The sequence below is a fragment of the Myotis lucifugus genome, unplaced genomic scaffold (assembly GCF_000147115.1).
Source record: "Myotis lucifugus unplaced genomic scaffold, Myoluc2.0 scaffold_333, whole genome shotgun sequence".
NCBI classification, from domain to species: Eukaryota; Metazoa; Chordata; class Mammalia; order Chiroptera; family Vespertilionidae; genus Myotis; species Myotis lucifugus.
The window spans coordinates 436266-446853 of NW_005871381.1; positions in this window are offsets into that span (position 1 = coordinate 436266).

Below are 10588 nucleotides of genomic sequence, written 5' to 3' on the forward strand. Positions count from 1 at the left end.
TTTACAACAGGGTTTGGCAGACCATAGTATGAGTTATGTCAGTCTTGGCTGCCATTATTATAATGTGTTTTTAAATTTTAAATAAGGGAGGCACAATTGGCCCCCTTGACTCTGATCTCTACTCCCTTCCCTCCAGCTTCTCTGCTGCTCCTAGTCACTCCCTGAAACCTAAATCATGCCCAACCAGCGTGACTCAGTGGATGAGTGTCGACCTATGAACCAGGCGGCCAGGGTTTGATCCCCAGTCAGGGCACATGCCCAGGTTGCAGGCTCCATCCCCAGTGTGGGGTATGCAGGAGGCAGCCAATCAATGATTCTCTCTCATCATTGGTATTTCTATCTCTCTCTCCCTCTCCCTTCCTCTCTGAAATCAAGAAAAATCTGTTTAAAAAAATAAAATGAATAAATAAAACCTATATCATGTTACTTTCCTACTTAAAAGTCTTTAGGCTTGAAAAAAGAATCTTGACTGGAGCTCGGCCTGTCACACATGTCGTAGGTGACGGTCATGGGCCAGGCCCTGGAACAGAAGATGTGCAAAGATGAACAACAGAAGGGCGTTCTACTGATGTGCTCACATTGGTTCCCAAACTGTGGTCCACAGACCTCCCGCAGCATCTCTGGTGCCAAACAGAACTGTAGTAAACCAGATGTATCAGTGCTCCGAGCAGAGTGAGGGCAAGAAGTCTAGGGCTTGACCTTGTCACCAGGGAATGGCAGAAGTCGTGGAAAAGGGGAGATAGGAAGTGAGCCACTGGGGGCTGCAGTGTTCTTTCTAAAGAACAGGTCACATCTTTTCTGCCACCCAGGAGAGAGCTCCCGAGCCTGCAGGAGGTCTAAGCTCTTGGCCAAAAGGAGATGGGTGAAGAAATCAGACCCCACCAAGCCTCCCTACTTGGAGCATCCTCCGCCAAGCCAGCTTGGCATCTGAGAATTGGCCAGCAGAGCAAAAGCCCATTGAATTTGTGAGCTCTGGACACAAAATCACTCTCTGTGGCAGCTCTGATATTGGCAGAGGGAGCTGTAGCTCTGTCCTGTTTATAGAACAGCAGCTGATAGATAGTGACTTCATAGTTGGATATTTATGAGAGGTTTCATTTCAAATAATATAGTTTTGGCCCGTGGCAATGCGAAGGCTCTTCCCCATTATTACCGAGAAGCTAAATCTTTGGGTATATTGTAGCTATAACTGCAGGGTCTGTGTGATCTACCCGGAAAGACTGGGCAAGTTAATATTTCTCAAAGCAATGAAAGCTTTATTATAAAGTCTCATTAGGAAGTTATCTGTCCCTAAAACATATAGGCTATTGGAAGGTCAGGCATAAAAAATAGCAACTTTCCATACTTTCCTTTCCCCTTATGACTTGGATCACATGACGAGGTAGTTAGAAAGGGAAGAAGTCTCCTGCTTTCCATTTCAGAAACCAAACACCTGCCATGCCCTCCAGCCAGGTCCCAGCTCCAGGTGAGCTGGCAACAGCCATTCTTTGGTGTCTGAGGACAATGGCCTTGGCTGTGCTAGGCAATGAGGCCTCTGCTAACTTAGTGCTGTTCGTAGATCTGTGAACTGTCACCAAATCCCGAGTATCCTGTGTCCCGGTGGTAAAGGAAGACTACGCCCCTTTTAACACCACCTGGGCCTAGCTTCCAGGTTTTAAATCCCTGTAAGGTTATGGGAGACCCTTGGCAGCTAAGGAAGGCATTGGGTCTAGAGAAGGCGGGTGGGAAGGGAGGTACAAAGACCCTTTAAGGGTGGGCGCAGGGAATCAGCAGGGGAACACCATGTCATTGCAGCTCTTCTTAAAGGGCTGGATGGCACTCATGGGCCTGAGTCACAGCGGCTCTCTGGGTGTGGGGAAGACACCATAAGAGCTAAAGTGTTTGGAAAAAACTGGGCAAGAAGCGAGCGTGATAGATAACTTAGCAGAGGGCTTCGGTGTGTGTATGTGTGTGTGTGTGTGTGTGTGATGCAGGACATGGAGCAGGACCCATGTAACTTGGTAATGTCTCACATTTTTCAGGAGGCCGGTGAGAAGTTATACCTGGTGATATGGGATGAATCGAGTCGTCCCTTATCTCTGCCTAAAATTCATATGTTGAAGTCCTAACCCGCAGAACCTCAGGGTGGGAGTGTATTTGGAGATAGGGTCTTTAAAGAGGTGATTAAGTTAACGTGAGGTCATTGGGGTGGGCCCTAATGCAGTGACTGGTGTCCTGACATGAAGAGCAGGTCAGAACACAGACAGGTCCTGAGGGAAGTCTGTGTGAGGATAGGGGAGAAGACAGCTATCTCTAAGCCAAGGAGAGAGAACTCAAGAAACTAATCCTGCGGTCACCTTAATCTTGAACAGCCAGCCTCCACAATTATAGAAAAATAAATTGCTATTGTGTAAGCCACTCCATCTGTGACACTTTGAAGGGCAGACTCTGATGCATAACTGCCCATCACCATACACAATGTATTTCTTTTCAAAGCCTGAACCCTGGAGTGGGGAGCACGACCTTGACCTGTGCCTGGACTCTCCTACAAGCTGCATCCGTCGTCGGGTGGGGCCTACTCTCAGAAGCTCCAGGTCTCTCTGACCTTGGCCCAGGTAAAATGCTGGGCGCTAAAAGTTTAAGGCTCCATCTTTCCCCTCTGCATCTTATCTGAATAATTAGATCTTTAACCCTTTGCGGTCCAATTTTATTTTTGGAATTCAAACAGTCTGGTCCAAATTAATTGACGGGATTGAATGTTGAGCCGGTTTGCGGTGTTGACCTCAGCCTCGACGTTGGACCTGCTCCTAGCACCTGGTCTGTCGAGTCAGCCTCCACGTTGGACCGAAAAGGGTTAAAAAGTTACTTTCCTGTTATAGTCAGTATTTCTTCAATACCTATAATTATGGAAAATATTTAGTCTCAAATTCTGTTTCTTGCTATTTTGCTACTAGAGAATCTAATATAGTATTTCCCAAAGTGTGTTCCAGAGAATATCCATGAGATACTCTAATATATTTTACTCACAAAAAAGATTCTATCATCAAATACATTTGAAAAACAGTGTATATCATGCTCCCCTCATAGACCTTCATAACATACATCAGCATTTTAAAAGCTCTGAGAAGTCCTGCATTAAAAAAGCCCTTTACTTTATTTAATCCAGTATCTTACAAAGTTACTTGATCAAAATGCCTTTTTTTAATCCCCAAATCATCTAGCCAAAGTGGTGTTTCAAGAAATATAATGCCAGTAGGTTATATCTCGCTAGGCACTATAGATATTTTAATTCATTTTATCTTGATGACAAGATAAGGGGATGTCTACATTTTCTCTTGGATTAAGCCATGAGTGGCAAGACTGCATGAAAGTGTGGTAGAGATGGTTTCTTGGGCAGGAGACCTATTGGAAGATGGTCCCCATCTCAGCTCTGCGTGGGGCCAGGCTGCTGCTTTATTTTCAGTAATCCTATAAAGCACTTTTTAAAAAAAGAGTTTGGGAATGGTGGAAATGAGAGCTATAATTTTATTATGTAAAAATGAGAAAAGATGGGATGTGTGGTTTGGGGACTGACATCAATTAGAAATTCTGGACACTCTAACCTCACGCTCTCAGCAGCACTGGCCTACTTAAACAGGCCGGAGAAATCCAGTAGGTTCTACGTGGGGCCATCGGATTAGACTGCAGTGTTAGCTAAGCCCCAACAAGAACATCTGCTCTGGAAAGTAGAAACCCAGAGTTTGATAGCCACTCTTTGCTTTTAAGGTCCTCTTAAATCAACAAGTGTAGAGCCATTAGGTGCCAACAAAAACCAGTTAAACCACAAACTGTGATTTTTTCTTTTTACTGATAGTGTCTTTTATTTTTATACAGCAACCTAACAGCAAAAGTTCCAATAAAAATAGCTCTTACTGAACATGCAACCATATGCCAGGTGCTACATAGACTGCACACTTTGTGTTATTCAAGCCTATGAGGATGTTTTCCTATTTTACAGCGAAGGATATAAGGTTTAAAGAGGTTAAGTGGGGTCGCACAACTAACCAGTAACAGGCAGAGACAGGGCTCCAACCCAAGGTGACGGAGGTCAAAGCCATAGCTCTTAACCTCTCCAGCGTACTGCTTGGGTTTCTCACAGGGTCAGTTTGCTTCTTCTCATCTCCTTGTGAGTTCGTGGCTTTGGAAATGGAAAGTTCAGTGGATATTTCCAAGGTCGGAAGGTGACATGTTCTCATTACTATTTGCATTTGTTTCAGTCCTATTATTGACTAACTCACATCCAGGTTCTGGAGACTTCTAACTGGTTGTTATAAGAGGGAGGCAGATGGAAGGAAATTTGTCTTCAGGTGGTGACACACTACAATATACAGATGATGTATTATAGAATTGTGCACCTGAAACCTATATAATTGTATTAGTCAATGTCACCCCATTAATTCATTTAAAAAAATAGAATAAGAAGAGGGAGTCAGAATGGGTCTTGAGACCAAATAGATCTGGGTTCAGCTTTGCCACTTACTAACTGTATAACCTGAGCCAGGAAATCTCCCTGTATCATTGTGATCTTATCTGCAAAATGGGTTAACAGCATCTACCTTATTTTTGTCAGATGAAAGGCAGGGTAGGCTAGAGGCTTGGTACATGATTGGCACTTAATAAACTGTGGCTATAGATTAGCATTTAAACACCGTGAACTGATGTTCTTTTATGTGACTATAACATCAAGTCTACATAAAATATCTGGGAAGAAACAAAATGAGAAAACCACTGATGGACTGCATTGTGGTGATTATCCTATCCTATATAATAAAACCCTAATATGCAAATCGACGGAACGGCAGAACCACAGGTCGCTATGATGAGCACTGACCACCAGGGGGCAGATGCTCAACACAGGAGCTGCCCTCTAGTGGTCAGTGTGCTCAGCCAGAAGCCGGGCTCATGGCTGGCGAGCGCAGCAGCAGTGGCGGGAGCCTCTCCTGCCTCTATGGTAGCGCTAAGGACTCCTTGAGGGATCCCGGACTGCGAGAGGGCGCAGGCCAGGCTGAGGGAACCCCCTCCACCACCAGTGCACGAATGTTGTGCACCGGGCCTCTAGTTTTTAATATTTCCCCCCAGAAGACTGAATACGGGTTATTTTATGCCTATGTTCTATTTGGCAAACATTATAAGACTCTGAGCAGACAACAGTGCCACGCCAGCAGTGCTTATGAAAGCACTGTATGCTTCTCTGATAAAGATATAACTTGATTGCCCTGAATGTACTCTCTTGGTTAATACACCAAGCAAGTGGGAGATCACCTGAAATACCTTGCCTACCATTTATAGTGTCAGAACATACAACTCACCTTTAAAAAATGCAAAAGATTCATTGCAAGGGAAGGCCGTGCTTATACATACAAATGCATTTTTTTTAAAGCAACTCACCTGTGTAGTGCCGTGAGGCTGCATGGTCTGAGATCCTTCACCTTTGCAGAAACAAAATAGAATTTTCTTGCTCGCTGTGTTCCAGGCGCGGCTGGCGAGGTCAGAGGTCATTCTGGCGGCAGGATGCCAGCTTTTGTGAACTGCTCTTCAAGGGCTGTTAGAAGGAACTGCTGCAGCTGAAACCGGTTTGGCTCAGTGGATAGAGCGTCGGCCTGCGGACTGAAAGGTCCCAGGTTCGATTCCGGTCAAGGGCATGTATCTGGGTTGCGGGCACATCCCCAGTAGGAGATGTGCAGGAGGCAGCTGATCGATGTTTCTCTCTCATCGATGTTTCTAACTCTCTATCTCTCTCCCTTCCTCTCTGTAAAAAATCAACAAAATATATATATATATATATAAAAAAAAAAAGAAGGAACTGCTGCAAGGCTGGGCCCTGTATGCTAATCGATGGCTCTAAAAAGTCCTTTCTGGGGAAGGGTGAACTGCATTGGTAGCAAAGATGCCAGCAATACCTCTGCCTTGAACTTCTGGGGGTATTAGCGTCCTGGCGGATTGAGAGGGATCTTCAAGCCATAGGCCACAGATAATGCCATTACGTCTTGACGGGGCTGCAGCTTGTGTTACCCTGTAGGTGCTGTCATCTTGCAGGGCTGCTGTTGCACAGGCCAAGCAGGATCATTTGAGGGGGTAAAGGAATCAGCAAAGACAACGTTGGCTTAGGAGACACGGCTTCCAGTCCTGGTCATGTCCCGTGTTTGATCTCGGATGCACCTGGCGATGCTCTGATCCTTCAATGAGACAAAGATGTCCCTAAGCTGGTGGGACTTCCTGCTACCCCAGCTACATCCGCATTCTCATTGTCGAAGAGATGTAATATGTGCATCATCATGTATCAAATGAATTAGGTCCTGCTTCTGTCGCACATTTCCAAACGACTTTCACATTTACAATCTCGCTTTGAACCCTGTCACAAACCAGCGAGATAGGAAGGGCAAATACTTTCGCTCCATTTAACTTATTAGTAACAGGCACATAGAGAAGAAGTGAATGGCAGAGCGCAGATCTCTGGACTCCCATTCCTGGGCTTGCACACCAAATTAACCCGGAGTGGCCTTGTGGGATATGTGTGAAAGGACATGCAATTGGATTCTTTGTGGGAAAAGAAACTAGATGAGTTACATTAAATTATTATGGAAGCAGGTAAAATACAGTTCTACTTCCCTCACTGGGAGTTTACCTTTGAATCCCTCTGTGAGATGGATTAGAATGTTTTGTTAGGATTTGAGAAATATATAATCCCAGAAAAGGTACACCTCATCTTCTTTTTAAGGGGTGATTCCTCCTGGGACTTCTTTACATTCGGAAAATTCACTTTCTTATTACGTTCTAAGGTGTGTGGCTTTAAATGCCATGGCATCTGAGTTTAACTTTTATTGGTGATATTTGTGGTTATCACTTTCCACTGTCATCCTCTTCCTTTTCCTTTGTTTTGACTCATAGATACGATTTGATTTATGAATGAAGGCTTTTTGACTCTTCAAGATGCATTTTGGTGAATTGGTTCAATAGCGTGTTATTGAAAAGCAAAATCCATGAGGGACATACTTTCCTACTTCCCCTAAAAAAGAAACCTCATCAAAATCCACTTTATTCATTATCAAGCCACGTTTCTGAATGTAACGAGGATGACAGAGCCACATTTTTTGTTTGTTAAATATGTCCATGTAAGTATTCAATCTAAAATGTCAGCTTCATGACTGCTTCTAAAATTTGGAAATTAAATGAGTATCCTAATCCATCCTATATAATAAAAAGCTAATATGCAAATTGACCAAACGGCAGAACCACCAGTCGCTGTGATGCGCACTGACCATCAGGGGGCAGACACCCAACGCAGGAGCACTGCTCAGCCAGAAACCACAGCAGCACTAAGGATGTCCGACTGACGGCTTAGGCCCACTCCCCTCGGGGGATGTCAGTCGGACATGCCCCGAGGGCTTCTAGACTGCGAGAGGGTGCAGGTCGGGCTGAGGGATCCCTCCGAGTGCACAAATTTCGTGTACCAGGCCTCTAGTAGATAATAAACATGATGTAATTCACATTCTGGCTAAACCTGCCAGGCTTCATTGGGGGAATTTTTGTCATGCTGTGGCCATATCGGAAACAGGACCTGTCCTGTTCCTTCTTGGCACTAACATGAAAGGTTCAATGCGACAAAGGAAAAGCTTTGCTTTCTGTCTGCTGTCTGCATTATTCACACCCAATAATCATATCACATTGATTTGGGCTCTTTTCTTCCATGTGGCAGACATACTCTCTTTTCTTCCTAGAAAATATAGCTTTCTTGCACCTGTTGTCTTTCACTAAGGCATTTGCCATCTGGCTTCCCATCTGATTTCACATCACAAACATCTGGAGAGCTTTGAAAAACACAGATCTTGAGTCCATAGATCTGGGGCGAGTCCATAGACTCTGGAATCTGTTGTCTGCAAAGCTCCCCCAGTGAATCTTGTGCTCAGCCAGGTTTAGGAACCACTGGTCCAAAGATGTGTATCAGAAGTCCTCAAGACCACCCACGGGTTCAGTGCATCTCTAGAAGGACTCAGGACTCAGCATATAGAGGCGCCCATGGCTGTGATACACTATAGCAAAGTATACAAAGTATAGTCAGCACATGGAGTCAAGTCCAGAGGAAACCAGGCATCAGCTTCCAAGAGTCTTCTCCTCACCTAGTCACCAGGATGTGCTTAATTCCTCCCATATGGGATTGTGACAACATGTGTCAGTGTTAACTACCAGTAAGTTCATCAGAGACTCAGTTTCTGAGATTCATATAGGCTGCCTCTGCTTAGCATGAGCCAGAATTCCAGACTCCCAGAAGAGAAGCAGGTGTTCAGCATAAGCCACATGGCTTGTACAAACAGTTGAGGCTGAGGGTGCCACTCTTACAAATTAGGGAATACTGGGAACTCTCCCCAAACCCTAATTCTCAGATGCCAGCGATGGTCATCTCGCAAACAGAATTTTTAAGGATAGTAGTCTCAGGCCTATTATGTTAACTTCTTTCTACACAGTATATTAACCAAGTTTCTGTATTGGTTGAAAATGGGTTGAATCTCCAGATGAAAATGGAGCTTCAGGTGATGAAGTCTGAGATCCTATCCCTTAAGGACTGTAATACAATTCATGCCTTGTCTTACTAGTAAATAAAGGGTGTCCCAAAATTCACGCAAGAAGTAATTTTGATAGAAAACACAGGTGTATAATAATAATTGTAAATTTTTTATTGATTCATAAAGTATACAGTATAGGGTTATGTATGGAATAGCATATTTTTTTAAAATATATTTTATTGATTTTTTACAGAGAGGAAGGGAGAGAGATAGAGAGTTAGAAACATCGATGAGAGAGAAACATCGATCAGCTGCCTCCTGCACACTCCCTATTGGGGATGTGCCCGCAACCAAGGTACATGCCCTTGACCGGAATCGAACCTGGGACCTTTCAGTCCGCAGGCTGACGCTCTATCCACCGAGCCAAACCGGTTTCGGCTGGAATAGCATATTGGGTAAATGGCCTCCACGGCTTTGCTGGCACATATGCACTCTTTTGTTATTGCCTGAGCAGCCGCATTTTCGAAGAAGAATGGTCCGATGATGCCTCCAGCCCAAAATCCGCACCAAACAGTGACACGTTGTGGATGCATTTGTTTCTCAACAATCACTCGTGGATTTTCTGAACCCCAAATGCGACAATTTTGTCGATTAACCAAGCCATCAAGATGAAAATGAGCCTCATCGAAATTCAGCCACATTTATGCAAAACGGTCATGGAAAATTTCAACAAAAGAGTGTGTATGTGCCAGCAAAACCATGGAGGCCATTTACCTGATATGCTATTCCATACATAACCCTATACTGTATACTTTATGAATCAATAAAAAATTCACAATTTTTAATTATAAACCTGTGTTTTCTATCAAAATTACTTCTTGCGTGAATTTTGGGACACCCTTTAGGAAGCAGGCCAGGAATGTAGGGTATGGACCACCCACCCCTCCAAGACCATTTAGGTCCTGGCTCTAGTCGGGGCTTAGAGAAGAAGAGATAACTGGTTTGCAGATGCAGATGTCCTCACAGATCACAGAGACACTGGCTTAACATGCAGCAGCTAACTCACTTTTTATGTCCTGTTCCCCTCTCCAGTTTTCCAGATGGGGTTGTGTCTTCTCTGATTTCTGGAAAGGCACAATTGTAAGTGATGAGATGGCATGATCAAAGCCTACTTCACACCCAAGTCACTGAAAGCTGTGAGTCACGTGACTCCCCTTCAAGTCCCCCCAAAAAGGCATAATTATGGAACACCACCCTGTGGGCCACCAGAAATATCAGTAGGCATCCATTTCTCGGTTAGCAGTAGTTGGTATGACACTTTCATTTTCTGCAGCCAGAGGGCTCTCCCTGCATCTACGCCTCCCAAGGTCGCCTGGCAGAATCGAGCCATCTGCTTTCAGGCATGCGGGTGGCGAAATCAAGGGGAGACACGATTGTGTATCCTCATGGGGAATTTCCAGATGGAGACTCGAAGTTTATCTGAGTTGTTCATTATTCAACTGCATTTCGTTATTCGACTTGCACATTTTCTTCCTTCTAAACAACGAGACTTGCTCTGAGTTCATTTGTCTGTTTCCTTTTATTCAGTTCACTTATTCAAGTGAAGAGAAGAACAGCATGTCCCTTGTACAAAACCTTTCTGGAACCTTTTAATGGTAGTCATTGTCACTTAGCCTTGCTTTTCAGGGAACAAAATCTTCTTATTGGACCCGTTTTCCATTATTTTAATCGCTTCTGTCATTTTTCTTGGACTCTTTTCCAATTTTTGCACATCCTTCTCGAAAGCATGATGGTTAAAATTGGACACAATGTGTTTCAACCCAAATAAACTACAGTATGACATATATGTCTAAATTTTCTACAAAAACTGTTAAAAATGATGTGCATTATATATGTATATTTTTTAATTATTCGGAAACATGAGGCATGTATTCAAATGTTCTTTTGTTCGTTAAGGTCCTTGGTACAACACATACATTACACTGACTATATACTAATATTGAGGTATAATTCCCTGTCTGTTAAGACTCAATTTTATTTTTTTAAGTTTATTTATTTTTTAAGACTCA